The sequence below is a fragment of the Balaenoptera acutorostrata genome, chromosome X, assembly GCF_949987535.1.
Source record: "Balaenoptera acutorostrata chromosome X, mBalAcu1.1, whole genome shotgun sequence".
Taxonomy (NCBI): domain Eukaryota; kingdom Metazoa; phylum Chordata; class Mammalia; order Artiodactyla; family Balaenopteridae; genus Balaenoptera; species Balaenoptera acutorostrata.
Genome location: NC_080085.1, coordinates 84,035,007 through 84,051,783, shown reverse-complemented (window position 1 = coordinate 84,051,783; position 16,777 = coordinate 84,035,007).

The window sequence follows — 16,777 nt, the reverse complement described above, 5'->3', positions numbered from 1 at the left end:
GTGGCTGTATCAATTTACATTCCCAGCAACAGTGCAAGAGGGTTCCCTTTTCTCCACACCCTCTCCAGCATTTGTTGTTTGTAGATTTTCTGATGATGCCCATTCTAACAGGAGTGAGGTGATACCTCATTGTAGTTTTGATTTGCATTTCTCTAATAATTAGTGATGTTGAGCATCTTTTCATGTGCTTCGTGGCCGTCTGTATGTCTTCTTTGGAGAAATGTCTATTTAGGTCTTCTGCCCATTTTTGGATTGGGGTGTTTGTTTCTTTGATATTGAGCTGAATGAGCTGTTTATATATTTTGGAGATTAATCCTTTGTCCGTTGATTCATTTGCAAATATTTTCTCCCATTCTGAGGGTTGTCTTTTCGTCTTGTTTATGGTTTCCTTTGCTGTGCAAAAGCTTTGAAGTTTCATTAGGTCCCACTTGTTTATTTTTGTTTTTATTTCCATTACTCTAGGAGGTGGATCGAAAAAGATCTTGCTGTGATTTATGTCAAAGAGTGTTCTTCCTATGTTTTCCTCTAAGAGTTTTATAGTGTCCAGTCTTATATTTAGGTCTCTAATCCATTTTGAGTTTATTTTTGTGTATGGTGTTAGGGAGTATTCTAATTTCATTCTTTTACATGTGGCTGTCCAGTTTTCCCAGCACCACTTATTGAAGAGACTGTCTTTTCTCCATTGTATATCTTTGCCTCCTTTGTCATAGATTAGTTGACCATAGGTGCGTGGGTTAATCTCTGGGCTTTCTATCTTGTTCCATTGATCTATGTTTCTGTTTTTGTGCCAGTACCATATTGTCTTGATTACTGTAGCTTTGTAGTATAGTCTGAAGTCAGGGAGTCTGATTCCTCCAGCTCCATTTTTTTGCCTCAAGACTGCTTTGGCTATTCGGGGTCTTTTGTGTCTCCATACAAATTTTAAGATGATTTGTTCTAGCTCCGTAAAAAATGCCATTGGTAATTTGATAGGGATTGCATTGAATCTGTAGATTGCTTTGGGTAGTATACTCATTTTCACAATGTTGATTCTTCCAATCCAAGAACATGGTATATCTCTCCATCTGTTGGTATCATCTTTAATTTCTTTCATCAGTGTCTTATAGTTTTCTGCATACAGGTCTTTTGTCTCCCTAGGTAGGTTTATTCCTAGGTATTTTATTCTTTTTGTTGCAATGGTAAATGGGAGTGTTTCCATAATTTCTCTTTCAGATTTTTCATCATTAGTGTATAGGAATGCAAGAGATTTCTGTGCATTAATTTTGTAACCTGCAACTTTACCATATTCATTCATTAGCTCTAGCAGTTTTCTGGTGGCAGTTTTAGGATTCTCTATGTATAGTATCATGTCATCCGCAAACAGTGACAGTTTTACTTCTTCTTTTCCAATTTGTATTCCTTTTATTTCTTTTTCTTCTCTGATTGCCGTGGCTAGGACTTCCAGAACTATGTTGAATAATAGTGGTGAGAGTGGACATCCTTGTCTCGTTCCTGATCTTAGAGGAAATGCTTTCAGTTTTTCACCATTGAGAATGATGTTTGCTGTGGGTTTGTCATATATGGCCTTTATTATGTTGAGGTAGGTTCCCTCTATGCCCACTTTCTGGAGAGTTTTTATCATAAATGGGTGTTGAATTTTGTCAAAAGCTTTTTCTGCATCTATTGAGATGATCATATGGTTTTTATTCTTCAATTTGTTAATATGGTGTATCACATTGATTGATTTGCGTATATTGAAGAATCCTTGCATCCCTGGGATAAATCCCACTTGATCGTGGTGTATGATCCTTTTAATGTGTTGTTGGATTCTGTTTGCTAGTATTTTGTTGAGGATTTTTGCATCTATATTCATCAGTGATATTGGTCTGTAATTTTCTTTTTTTGTAGTGTCTTTGTCTGGTTTTGGTATCAGGGTGATGGTGGCCTCATAGAATGAGTTTGGGAGTGTTCCTTCTTCTGCAATTTTTTGGAAGAGTTTGAGAAGGATGGGTGTTAGCTCTTCTCTAAATGTTTGATAGAATTCACCTGTGAAGCCATCTGGTCCTGGACTTTTGTTTGTTGGAAGATTTTTAATCACAGTTTCAATTTCATTACTTGTGATTGGTCTGTTGATATTTTCTGTTTCTTCCTTATTCAGTCTTGGAAGGTTATACCTTTCTAAGAATTTGTCCATTTCTTCCAGGTTGTCCATTTTATTGGCATAAAGTTGCTTGTAGTAGTCTCTTAGGATGTTTTGTATTTCTGCGGTGTCTGTTGTAACTTCTCCTTTTTCGTTTCTGATTTTATTGATTTGAGTCCTCTCCCTCTTTTTCTTGATGAGTCTGGCTAATGGCTTATCAATTTTGTTTATCTTCTCAAAGAACCAACTTTTAGTTTTATTGATCTTTGCTATTGTTTTCTTTGTTTCTATTTCATTTATTTCTGCTCTGATCTTTATGATTTCTTTCCTTCTGCTAACTTTGGGTTTTGTTTGTTCTTCTTTCTCTAGTTTCTTTAGGTGTAAGGTTAGATTGTTTACTTGAGATTTTTCTTGTTTCTTTAGGTAGGCTTGTATAGCTATAAACTTCCCTCTTAGAACCGCTTTTGCTGCATCCCATAGGTTTTGGGTCGTCGTGTTTTCATTGTCATTTGTCTCTAGGTATTTTTTTATTTCCTGTTTGATTTCTTCAGTGATCTCTTGGTTATTTAGTAACGTATTGTTTAGCCTCCATGTGTTTGTCTTTTTTACGTTTTTTTCCCTGTAATTCATTTCTAATCTCATAGCGTTGTGGTCAGAAAAGATGCTTGATATGATTTCAATTTTCTTAAATTTACTGAGGCTTGATTTGTGACCCAAGATGTGATCTATCCTGGAGAATGTTCCGTGCGCACTTGAGAAGAACGTGTAATCTGCCGTTTTTGGATGGAATGTCCTATATATATCAATTAAATCTATCTGGTCTATTGTGTCATTTAAAGCTTGTGTTTCCTTATTTATTTTCATTTTGGATGATCTGTCCATTGGTGTAAGTGAGGTGTTAAAGTCCCCCACTATGATTGTGTTACTGTCGATTTCCTCTTTTATAGCTGTTAGCAGTTGCCTTATGTATTGAGGTGCTCCTATGTTGGGTGCATATATATTTATAATTGTTATATCTTCTTCTTGGATTGATCCCTGGATCATTATGTAGTGTCCTTCCTTGTCTCTTGTAACATTCTTTATTTTAAAGTCTATTTTATCTGATATGAGTATAGCTACTCCAGCTTTCTTTTGATTTCCATTTGCATGGAATATCTTTTTCCATCCCCTCACTTTCAGTCTGTATGTGTCCCTAGGTCTGAAGTGGGTCTCTTGTAGACAGCATATATATGGGTCTTGTTTTTGTATCCATTCAGCCAGTCTATGTCTTTTGGTTGGGGCATTTAATCCATTCACGTTTAAGGTAATTATCGATATGTATGTTCCTATGACCATTTTCTTAATTGTTTTGGGTTTGTTTTTGTAGGTCCTTTTCTTCTCTTGTGTTTCCCACTTAGAGAAGTTCCTTTAGCATTTGTTGTAGAGCTGGTTTGGTGGTGCTGAATTCTCTTAGCTTTTGCTTGTCTGGAAAGCTTTTGATTTCTCCATCGAATCTGAATGAGATCCTTGCCGGGTAGAGTAATCTTGGTTGTAGGTTCTTCCCTTTCATCACTTTAAGTATATCATGCCACTCCCTTCTGGCTTGCAGAGTTTCTGCTGAGAAATCAGCTGTTAACCTTATGGGAGTTCCCTTGTATGTTATTTGTCGTTTTTCCCTTGCTGCTTTCAGTAATTTTTCTTTGTCTTTAATTTTTGCCACTTTGATTACTATGTGTCTCGGCGTGTTTCTCCTTGGGTTTATTCTGTATGGGACTCTCTGCGCTTCCTGGACTTGGGTGGCTATTTCCTTTCCCATGTTAGGGAAGTTTTCGACTATAATCTCTTCAAATATTTTCTCTGGTCCTTTCTCTCTCTCTTCTCCTTCTGGGACCCCTATAATGCGAATGTTGTTGCGTTTAATGTTGTCCCAGAGGTCTCTTAGGCTGTCTTCATTTCTTTTCATTCTTTTTTCTTTAGTCTGTTCCGCAGCAGTGAATTCCACCATTCTGTCTTCCAGGTCACTTATCCGTTCTTCTGCCTCAGTTATTCTGCTATTGATTCCTTCTAGTGTAGTTTTCATTTCAGTTATTGTATTGGTCATCTCTGTTTGTTTGTTCTTTAATTCTTCTAGGTCTTTGTTAATCATTTCTTGCATCTTCTCAATCTTTGCCTCCATTCTTATTCCGAGGTCCTGGATCATCTTCACTATCATTATTCTGAATTCTTTTTCTGGAAGGTTGCCTATCTCCACTTCATTTAGTTGTTTTTCTGGGGTTTTTTCTTGTTCCTTCATCTGGTACATAGCCCTCTGCCTTTTCATCTTCTCTGTCTTTCTGTAACTGTGGTTTTTGGACCACAGGCTGCAGGATTGTAGTTTTTCTTGCTTCTGTTGTCTGCCCTCTGGTGGTTGAGGCTATCTAAGAGGCTTGATGGGAGGCTCTGGTGGTGGGTAGAGCTGACTGTTCAATTTCATTCATTTCTTTTGTCACTTTTATTTGTTTTCTTCTTCTTGCTTTAAATTTATTTTGCTTTTCTTTCTCTAGTTTATAAGGTGGATACTTAGATCATTGATTTCAGATCTTTTTTCCTAATATACACATATATATTTAATGCTATAAATTTCCCTCTAAGCCCTGATTTCACTGTATCCCACATATTTTGATAAGCTGTTTCCATTTTCATTTAGTTCAAAAGACTTTTAATATTCTCTTGAGATTTCTTCTTTGACCCATGTGTCATTTAGAAGTGTATTATTTAATATCCAAATATTTTGGGATTTTTCAGCTGTCTTTCTGTTGTTGATTTCTAGTTTAATTCCACTGTGGCCTGAGAGCATACTTTGTGTGATGTCTATCCTTTTAATTATTAAGGTGTGTGTTTTATGGCCCAGAAGGTGGTCCCTCTTGGTGAATATTCCAAGTGAGCTTGAGAAGAATGTGTCATTGTATGAAATATTCTATAAATGTCAATTAGATACAGTGGATTGATGATGCTTTCAGTTCAACTATATCCTTACTGATTTTCTGCCTGCTGAATTGGTCAATTACTAATAGAAGCATGTTGAAGTCTCCAACTCTAATAGTATATTTGTGTATTTTCCCTTGCAGTTCTATCAGTTTTTACCTCACATATTCTGATGCTCTGTAGTTAGGTACATACACATCCAGGATTGTTAAGTCTTCTTGGAGAATCTACCCCTTTATCATTATGTAATACCCCTATTTATTCTTGCTGATTTTCTTAGGTTTGAAATCTGCTTTGTGTAAAATTAATATAGCTACTCCATCTTTCATTTGACTAGTGTTAGCACGGTATGTATTTCTCTATCTCTTTATTTTTATTCTATCTGGTTAGAATGAAACATTACTAAACTGATACAGAAATGGAGGTGAACTATTTTGGCCAGAAAGTATACTATGATAGATTGTTTGCAAAATTGGCTGCTATAATTTATCTATCCCATATGTATGTACTTTTGAAATTTGACTCTGCTGCTCCTCCCATCAAGAAATAGACTCCATACCCATTTCCCTATGAATCTGGGCTAAACTTTTGACTTGCTTTGATCCATAAAATGTGGTGGATGTGATTTTTGGTGTTCTAAGCTTAAGCCTATGAACTTTTGCTCTCACTATAATGCTGCCCTGAGACTTTCATGTTAATATAGCCTGGGAATATTACTCAGCCATAAAAAGAAATGAAATTGAGTTATTTGTAGTGAGATGGATGGACCTAGAGTCTGTCATACAGAGTGAAGTAAGTCAGAAAGAGAAAAACAAATACTGTATGCTAACACATATATATGGAATCTAAGAAAAAAAAAAAGGTCATGAAGAACCTAGGGGCAAGACGGGAATAAAGACACAGACCTACTAGAGAATGGACTTGAGGATATGGGGAGGGGGAAGGGTAAGCTGTGACAAAGTGAGAGAGTGGCATGGACATATATACACTACCAAACGTAAAATAGATAGCTAGTGGGAAGCAGCCGCATAGCACAGGGAGATCAGCTCGGTGCTTTGTGACCACCTAGAGGGGTGGGATAGGGAGGGTGGGATAGGGAGGGTGGGAGGGAGGGAGATGCAAGAGGGAAGAGATATGGAAACATATGTATATGTATAACTGATTTACTTTGTTATAAAGCAGAAACTAACACACCATTGTAAAGCAATTATACTCCAATAAAGATGTTAAAAAAACCCCCCAAAAACAATAAAGCCTGGGATGGTCTCTTTGAGGATAAGAGATCACATGGTCCATTTTATAGCTCATATCAACTACCAGACAAGTGAGTGGGGCCATGTGGAATGATTCATCCTCAGTTGAGTCAACAAGCAACTGCAGTCACATGAATGACTGCAATTGATAGCATCAGAAGAATTGCCTAACTGAGCCCATCCTATGGAATCATTAATATATAAAATAGTTGTTTTATTAAGTTATTAAATTTTGGGATGCTTTGTTATACAGCAATGAAAGCTGATATTCCTTCTCTATGTGCAACAAATTCCTCTTTTCTCAGTTTCTTTTCTTCGCTTCTTTGTCGTAACTAATACCAGGCTCTTTTCAGTTTTCTCACATTCAAAGAAACTGTTCCTATACCACATAAACCTTAGGTACAGGACATGGAGTAAGTATATTCCTTGATCCCCATCGTTCTTTATAGATCATTGTCCCTCCTTTGTCCTGTTTAACACTCTCTGTATCTTCTACCTCCATGCTGTAACACTGTCACCTACTAATCCTTCTTCTGGTCACCTACTGACATCCTTGTCAAACTCTCTGATTCATGCATACCTGTAGAAACCTACTCACTTTCTTTCTCCTCATACCTAAACTTTCTACCATTCCTAGTGATTTAAATACCTTTCCAAATCATTCACTGGCTTGGCAACTCAATTCCTTGATCTCCATTAACTTCCAGCAATCTTTTCCTACACTTTATCGAAGTCACTTTTTGCAATTGATCATACCCTGGATCTTATATTCAGTCTTTTTTGCTGGATTTTACTCCTCTACACAACCTCTAAATATTAGAATAACTTAGGGCATGTTCCTAGATACTTTTTAAATCCATATTCCCCCATAAATTGGTCTTATTGATTTTTATTTATTATTTAAATGCTGCACCGGATGTATATCTCCTACCCATATCTCTTCCTTGAGCCACTGCCTACTTGCCATTTCCACTTGCATGTCTTGAAAATATCTCAAATCTACTTTCCACTTGCATGTCTTGAAAATATCTCAAATCTACTATGTCCAAAATAGACCTTATTTTTCCCATTTAAGTTCATCTCCCTGCCCAGTAAATCCATGGTACCCAGCTGTACAAGGCAGACACTAGACTGTTCTTGATTGCCCCATTCCCCTCATACTTATATCTAATTATTCACTAAGTATGATTTAGTGTTCTTTCAGAATATATTTTAAATCCATACAGTTATCTACATTTATACTTCCCCACACCAGTTCAGACCAAGAATCTCTTACCTGGACTATTCCAACAGCCATCCAACTGGTTGTTCTGTTTCAACTTTTTATAAACCTATGGTTTATTCTATGCAGAGAAGCCAGAGAATTATTTTTTAAAAATTTGAATGAAATCGCACCACATCTCTGCTTTAAAACTCTTCAATGGCTACACGTTGAACTTATAATAGATGCTGTGGTCTTTAATGTGGCCTAAAAAGACCCTCCAGAATATGGCCCCTGCCTACCTCTTTGACCTTATTCACCATGATCCCCCTCATTTGCTATGTTCTGGTCACAGGAGCCTTCTTTCTGTTCCTGAAACCTATCAAGCTTTTGCCTGGCTTAGATCATTTGTACTAACTACTCTTGCTGCGCACTATCATCCGCCCAAAATCTTCTATCCTAAATCTTCACGTGGCTTCCATTACCACCAATTTCAACTAGCTTTCCCCCCTTACTCCCCATTTTAGCCTTCTTTATTACTTTCACAACTTTCTATTTTAATTATGCATCGTAACAATGTTTTCTTGTTTTTGTTTCTTTCCTCCACTGTAATAAAAACTCCATAAGAGCAGGCACCGTGTCTGTCATGTTTAATGCTATATCCTTGGTGCTTAGCATACTAGCACAGTGTTGCCCACGTAATACATGCTCAGTAAGTATATATTGAACGAATGAATAAATCGAGTGACTGCATTATTGACTGTATCGGTTGCTTCAGCATTACTTCCTAGGTAGATCTCAGGATTGTGGGGTCAGAAAATAATCTGTGCCATCATTAATAATTACTGAATAGCAGCTGTAGGAGGTGTGGGAGGATTTAATTTGTCCAATAAATATTGAATAAATGATATTTAGTATGTACCAGGGATTTTGCTAAAGATTGTGTGTTCAGTGGTAAATATAAGAAAGGAGATTTACGACATTATGGAAGCTGCAGTCCTGGAAGCTTTTTAGGTAGCATTTGGTGATCGTTTTGTGCAGAGCACTGTTCTGTACAGGCGCATGAGAGGGAGAGTTGATTTGTGGGGCTACAGGAAATAGGAGTTGGTGTAAAATTTGAGAAACTGAGAAAAATGAGTTACTAAGAGAGGTAGAAGGACAAAACATCATTTATTCATTCCCCGAATCTCCCAACCTGTGTTCTCCCAACACATACACACACACAACCCCCATACGCACACAGTTTACCTCTTCCTCTACATGCTAGGTTGCACAGTGTGAGGAGAGGAGGTTTTTATACCTAAAGTAGTTTGGTGAATTCCTTACAGATTTCCTAGGCTCAAGTACTGAGATATTGGAGTTACTATTGGAAAGGTAACTGAATTGTGTGCTCAGAATATACAGTTATAGGGCCAGGAAAAGGCTGGGGAAAGGTGAGTGATATCTGATGGTGAAGCTTTATTTTGAGGAAAAAAGCAGAACTAAGTTTTTAGGTGGAGAAGTTAAAGGATCCGGGGAAGTATGCGCTCATGGAACTAAAAATGGTTTTTGTGAGGAGTGTCTTTTGTTTGCTTAAAAAGAGAATCATGTCAAGGATAAGAAATTTAATTGGTTGAAAGGAGAAAAGTAGCATTATTTGTAGAAAGTATAATTATACATCAAGAAACCCATGAAAATAAAGTGTAAAATTGAGAATAAGAGGCGGCAGTGAAATGGCCCATTACAAGATATGTATACAAAAATCAATGTCTTTTCTATATACCAACAATAGTAACTCTAGTGGGGATAATCTCATATTTATAATAATATAATATGCCTAGGAATAACCCAAGTACAGTAAATAAGTGAAAAATATGATAATTTGTAACAGATACATTTAAGTTTTTTTGCAAAAAGGAAATATGCCATGTTCTTGGGTGGGAATATCAATACAATATACAAATCAATTTATAGGATGTATAGAATTAATATAATCCCTGAAATTGTTCTAAAGTCAATCTTGAAGAATCCCTAAACGGATTTTGAAAAATAAGTTATAAAGAAAGGTACTTAACACAAAATATAACCCTTTCTTAAAATATAATTAAAATCATAGCACAGTAATGCTACAAAATGGAATACAATAAATTGCCCTGTAATAGTAGAATAGACAAGAATTTAATATATGATAATGGAAGCATCGTAAACCAATGGTAAAGGTTAGTTGAGAGTGGAAATTTGTCCATATAATTGGCCAAAATATATCCAGTAAGATTTTCACTTCTACCATATATTATGTCAAAAGAAATTCCAAAGAGATAACATTTTAAAAATTAGTTAAATATAGGTCAGTTTAGAATGGATAGAAACTTTTTAGCACCTAAGTCATTAAAAAAGGTACAGAATGATCGATAGAGTGAACTATATAAAATATTGCAAGTTTCTGAACATTGAAAACACCATGAATCAACTCAAATTGAGGACAAATTAGGAACATAAATGAGGCAGATGAAGGGCTAATATCTATAACATAGACGGGGGCATACAGTTTAAGAGGGAAAAAAACCTGTAATACTCCCATAGAAAAAGTAGGCAAGGAGTACAAATGGCTAATAAACAGGGGTAAACACATTCCATGTCACTAGCAGTTAAAAAAATACAAATTAAAACAGTAAGGTGTCATTTTCTTGACCAGCATATTGGATTTTTTTGTCTCTTATCTTAGTGTTCAGTGGTACTGAGGATAGTAGCGGGGAGTGTAAATTGATAGTTTCTAGAGAATCAAATAAAAATATGTGTCAAGAACTTCAAAAGGGTTTGTGCCACTTAACCAAGCATTCTACTTCTATGAATATATCCTAAAGAAATATATTAGAGATGTGGACAATGATTTATATACAGAGATATTCAGAACATTTAAATTGCACAAAAAATTAAATTAAAACTATTAAATATTTGAAAACAAGAGTTTGGTTAAATAAATATGGTAGATCCATATTTTCAAGTTATAAACATCACATTTTTAAAGTTTTTAAGGGTGAGGAAAAATGCTCTTAAAGATATATGATCTAGAATTTTTTAAATGGGTCACAAATCCATAAATTTTAAAAATTAAAATACTGGAAATACACCAAAATGTTAACAACAATTGTTTCTGGGAGTTGAGATTTGTACCATTTTACTGATTGATTTACTGACTGTTGGATTGATAGCTAGTCAGAAAGAAAAGCATTATTTACCCTTCACATATATTACCTCATGTGGTCCTCCCAATAATGCAGTGAGGTGAGGTACTGAAATTATTATGTTTATTTTACATACAATGAAGAAGGAATTGAGAAGTCAGTTGACTTATCTAAGGTCTCACAGTTCCTAAGTGAGGATCTTTTATCCCTTGTGTAGTACCTGGTACATCGTAAGTACTCAATATATATCTGTTGAATGACTTAGCTCAATATTATTCTATATGCATATCTGTAGGATTCTTGCTATTGTTGTTCAGACTTCTAAAGTAACTTATCATGGTTCAGGTCTTCAACACTTGGCCACTTCTGGACTTTCTTTATAAGATATTACTATACTTTATTTGCATTCACAGAGCATTTAACTGGAGCCAGAAATATTGAGTGCCATTATGTTTCATCAGTTTGATTTGGTATTATAACAATAATGTTTTAGTGATTTAGAAAGTAATTGCCTCAAGATCAGGGGTTGTGCTTTCTCTATGTCCAACTCTATACAGAGTTACTCAATTGGCCGTGGCACAGTCAATTAGGTAGTTTAGACTATCTTAATGATTGCTTGTACAGCAATCCATCAGTTTGAATGTGCTTTGATCCAATTGGATTGTTAAAATGGACAAAAACATTGGATTGACTATGCCATGGTACATTATTTTTGGGTCATAGGCAATGTCCTGTAAAGTATCTAACATAGTGCCATGAACATTAGAACACTCAATAAATAAATGTGATAATGATGGCAAAAGCAAACTTAATGACAATTAAAACCCTTTTTTCCAAATGATCAGCAATTCTGCTTTGAAAATGGAAGAGCACAGATGGCATTTTTTTTAAGCTCTTTAGTTTACATTTTCAGAAACCCCAGCTGAAAGTATAATTAAATTCAACACTTAGTATTTTATTGTTTTGTTTGTTTGTTTTCTTTATGTCATGGAGACATGCTATTTTGACACATTTTAGTTTTGTAACCTGGTTCCAATGGAGTTTTGTTAAAACTCATATCATGATAGCATTTATAACAGTCTCTACAGATTTCTATTAAATTATCATGAGACTTTTATGAGTTATTTATATCAAATGTCTGTTAAAAGCTTATGCTTTTGAGAAGATGTTACACAATGTTTATACTTTAATACAAAAGTATTTCTTACAAAACAAAACAAAAAACATTTCATACCAAAGTTTTAAATCATTTAATATAGGTGAATTACTTGGATGGCTATTGAAAGAGGAATATTGCAGTGAGGAAAGCAGTATGCCAATATTTTAGCATAACACCAGAAAGCACATATTACAGCAGTAATGATACTCCCATCCAGGATGTTATAAACAGAATTGTGTCCCCTTAAAATTTATATGTTGAAGCCATTAACCCCTTAAAGCCCCCTGTATTTGGAAATAGGGCCTTTAAGGAGATAATTAAAGCTAAATGTGGTCATAATCTGATAGGATTGGTGTCCTTATAAGAAGAGGAAGAGACACCAGAGCTCCCTGGCTTGCCCTCGCTCAAGCTGTTGATTGCTCTTTTCTCGCTTTCCTCATGTGCACAAAAGAAAAGGCATGTGAAAATACAGTAAGAAGGCAGCCATCTGCAAGCCAGCAAGAGAGGCCTCACCAGAAACCAAACCCATTGGCACCTTGATCTTGAACTTCCAGCTTCCAAAACTGTGAGAAAATAAATCTCTGTTGTTGAAGCTACCCATTCTCTGGCATCTTGTTATGGTGGCCCAAGCTGATTAATATTACAGGATTTGTGGATAAAATCTCCCTCTTCAACTGCCTGCTAAAAATCAGAGTTTTTACCCAGTTCAAACTAAGAATCACATTTCTTAAAGATGGGTGGAAGCATGCCAGAACAGTTCTTCAGAAATTATTTTCAAGAGAACCGTAAAATATAATATTTTGCTCTTGATCCTAGTAAGGGAAAAAAGGAAGAAGTGCTATAGCTTCACAAGAAACCTTCCAATGAGCTCCAATTTAGATATCTTTTTTAAAATCAGAGATGCTCATTTATAAGGACAAAGCTTTTTATACTGTTAAGTGTGGAAAACACTATTTTTTGTATACTTTAGTGGTACTGAGAGTGGGGCTGATATTAAGTCATGTGCTGGTATAGTCATTTGATTTAGAGCAACTATTCCGACTATTCAGTGTCAGTGTCATACTAATTGTTAATTTTTCAACTGTAATTGATGTTTCGAGCAAGAAGAACAAAAAGATGAGTATTTGCTCAATAGCCATATGGGTACCTCAACGCAGAAAGCTGACCTGATCAACTCCTTTTTTGGTTCAGTCTTCCCTGTCAAAATAAATGATTACAGATAAGAAGAAAATCAGAAGAAACTTTGACATAAGAGAAATGACTCTCATTCTGGGGAAAGATGTTCAAACTTATGAAGAGGAATTGATCTTTAGGAGCTTTGTTACTCTTTTAATCTAACCTTTAAGTTCAGAGTTTTGCCACTATTGAGAATACCCATGATAATGTTCTACAGATTGAGAGAGCATGTCCAGAAAAGGAGATTCAAAATTGATTTGAACAGAAGTATTGTTTATTATAGTAAATGTAGAGGTTTTTATGATGATTACTTTAAAGAGGGCAACATTTTTCAGAAATCATTTTTCAACAATGTTTGTTGGAAAAAATCAGACTCAGGACTTTAGCTAGTCTTTTAATGAGCTAAATCATCTACTCAACATTTACTGAGTGATACTATATGTAGAGTATTAGGTTAAGCATCTGTGATGATCAATAAGACCCAATACCTACACTAAAGGAGTTTATATTTTGTATAGTGATGATTAAAGTATGATGATTCACTAGCTACTGGACAGAGTAGCTAGTGAATACTGCAAAAGCATGCCTATAATTTGTTTACTTTCTGTATTAATATTAGGGATACAAATCTAAATTGCCCTTGGCCTTAGAGGTCAGGAAAAGAAACTCTAATCCAGCATTGTTCAAGAGAAACATAATATAAGCCACAAATGCAATTACACATATATAATTTTAACTTTTCTAGTAACTACATTAAGTAAAAGAAAATGTTTAAATTCATTTGAATGTATTTTATTTATCCTCTATATACAGAATATTTCAACATAAATCAATATTAATAATGAAACATTTTGCATTCTTTTTTTTTGAACTAAGTCTTTGAAATCCTATGTATATTTTACACTTACTGAATGTTTTCATTTCAACTAGCCATATTTCACATGCTTACAAGGCACAAATAGCTAGTGGCTACCATATTAGAGGGTACAAGTCTAATCCATAGATCCTGAACTGCTCTGGGAGTTTGAATCTATTGTATTCTTTCTGAAGCTTGCCTTTTAGATGACCCCAATGATGAACTTTTTGTTCCGAGATGCCAGTTTCAGCTTATTAGCTCAATTGGATAATGTCTACAGATTTGATCTCAATAAGGGCTCCCTACAAAGAAATGCTATTCCAGTTCGAGTCTCTCTAAACCCCCAACAGCCATCTTTTAAATGTTTTCTTTCATGCCTTACTGGACATACTTCTATTATAGCACTCATAAAACTTCAGGGCATTTATTGCATAAACATGTCTTTTTCTATACGACATAATATAAAAAGGTGTAAGGTTTTCAGTCAAACTGACCTGGGTTCTGATCCCAGATCTTCCATGTGGCAAGTTCCTTAAACCCTTCTCATCTTTAAAGTGAGGATAGTAACAATACCTACTTTATTATTGTAAGAGATACATGAGATAATGTTTATAAATTTATATAAAACAGTTAGCACATTGACTATCACTAGTAAGCATTCCATAAATAGTATCCTCTATTATTGTTAATAATATTAGTAAAACAATGCCCTTTTTATTTTTGTATTCTTTATGCCTAGCATAGCAGCCTTTTAATATATTTTATTGAATTAATTAGTCAAGGCTCACCAGATAAGATAATGTATAAACTTGCTCAAGCTTTTAACTTTCCAGAAAATGGAAACCTGAGAATTATTACTGCTAAGCAATTAAATTGAACAGTCTTGGCTTAAAGTTTAGGAAATTAGTCGTAGATTCTATTATTTCTCTAAAACTTCAGGAAACAATTTTTGAACTTACTTATCCAGAGAAAGTAACTAAAACAGCCAAAATTCTGTGGGCCTACCATGACCTTCGTGTGTATTCAGGAGCATTTGTTGTTCTTGATCTTTTCCTAATGTCTATTGGAAATAAGGAAGGTCCTTTAGTAACCTGTTACAAAACACTTGGTCAAAGCAAAAAGGCAAAGAATGGAAAAATCAAAAATCAATTGTCTGGGCTTCCCTAGTGGCGCAGTGGTTAAGAATCCGCCTGCCAATGCAGGGGACATGGGTTCAAGCCCTGGTCCGGGAAGATCCCACATGCTGTGGAGCAATGAAGCCCATGCGCCACAACTACTGAAGCCCGTGCGCCTAGAGCCCGTGCTCTGTAAGGAGAGAAGCCACTGCAATGAGAAGCCTGCACACCGCAGTGAAGAGTAGCCCCCGCTCGCCACAACTAGAAAAAGCCCGCGCGCAGCAGCGAAGACCCAACGCAGCCAAAAATAAATAAATAACGTAAATAAATAAATTTTTAAAAAATCAATTGTCTGACTTTACAAAGAGTGTCATTTCTTAGAAATAAAGTGCTTTTGGGAGAATAGTGTTTAGAATCCAAGGAGGCTGAGATATTGTTAGAAACAGACATACTCAACATATACATACACATCCATTCAAAGACATGTACAGTGTACACACAAACACACTCACACACACAACACCCAGGCTGACACCTGCTGGAATCCTCTAACATTTTCAGGAATCATTAAGCAATCTGGCAGGAACTTCTTTGACTATTCCAATGTTTTAGTGGTGAATTTACAGGTTGAGTCACTGTTAAGTTTACTTCATTTTACCCTCATTACTTTGGATGTTCTGCAGCGATGTCCAGTACGGTAGCAAACTCTGAGCTACATTGTCACAGGAAATGGTGTGGTAGTAGGTGGATTGGAGCCACTCTCAAAGGATTGCTCATTCAGATAAGCCTAGTCAGGGAATAGGCAATTAAACAGCAAAAAAAGGCCCACAGCATACTAGTTACTCCCCCACCCCAAATGTGAATGTTTCAATTTTTCAGATTAAAAAGAACATCATCCTTAAGGATAAAACACTGAAATTTTCCTCAGCCACAGCTGCATTTTTTGCTACAGATTTATGTTCTCAAATTGTACAGCCCTTAAGAATATGGATGAAATTCCCAAGTGAAGGGCTGACCCATTGGGGATCAAATAGATGAAGGAAAATGAATCTCCTTGTTACATTTGATAAGGGGAGGTATTCAATAATGTTTTTGAACACTAGCTATAGGGTCAGGTTTTTATAATTATTTGATGTGCAAAATTACTATTGTTATCATTAACATTATTATCAGTCTATATAGATCAGCTCTGTCACTAATAATTAGGTAATATGTTACAATAAATTATGGCTTTGGGCAATTAGTAAAGCCTGGAATGATGTTTCCAAAGGTGCCTGGCAGGATAAAGCAAATGTAGCACATGCTGACAATTTGTTACTCTGGGTGATGGGTATATGGGAATTCCTTGTACTATTCTTGAAATTTTTCTGAAAGTTTGTAATTCAATCAAAAATTTAAAAAAGTTACAAAGGTGTCTAAACATGTAATGTCTTTGAATTCCCATAGTGTGTTTGCCATTAGGCAACAACTCAGAAACCATGATGACCCTAAGAGTTTGTGATTCATTTGGTTACAAATAGTCTGAGTACAGCACCTCTATTGGGTTTTATGCTTGTCAATACGTTTGTCTTATTGTGATCATTTCTCTAACACTGAGGGAGTGGGGGATTATCCAAACATTAATGATGTTCTCATTTTAAGCAAGTTTGTAATCAGCACTCAGCGTAGGATAATGACCTCAGCCGTGGGCTTTCTCTGTGGTGAGTGGCCTTTCTGAAGTCTGGGACTCTTTTCTGCCCTGGGAAGCCCTCTAGTTGATTCCCCAACCCACTCCTCACCCCCAGTTTAACC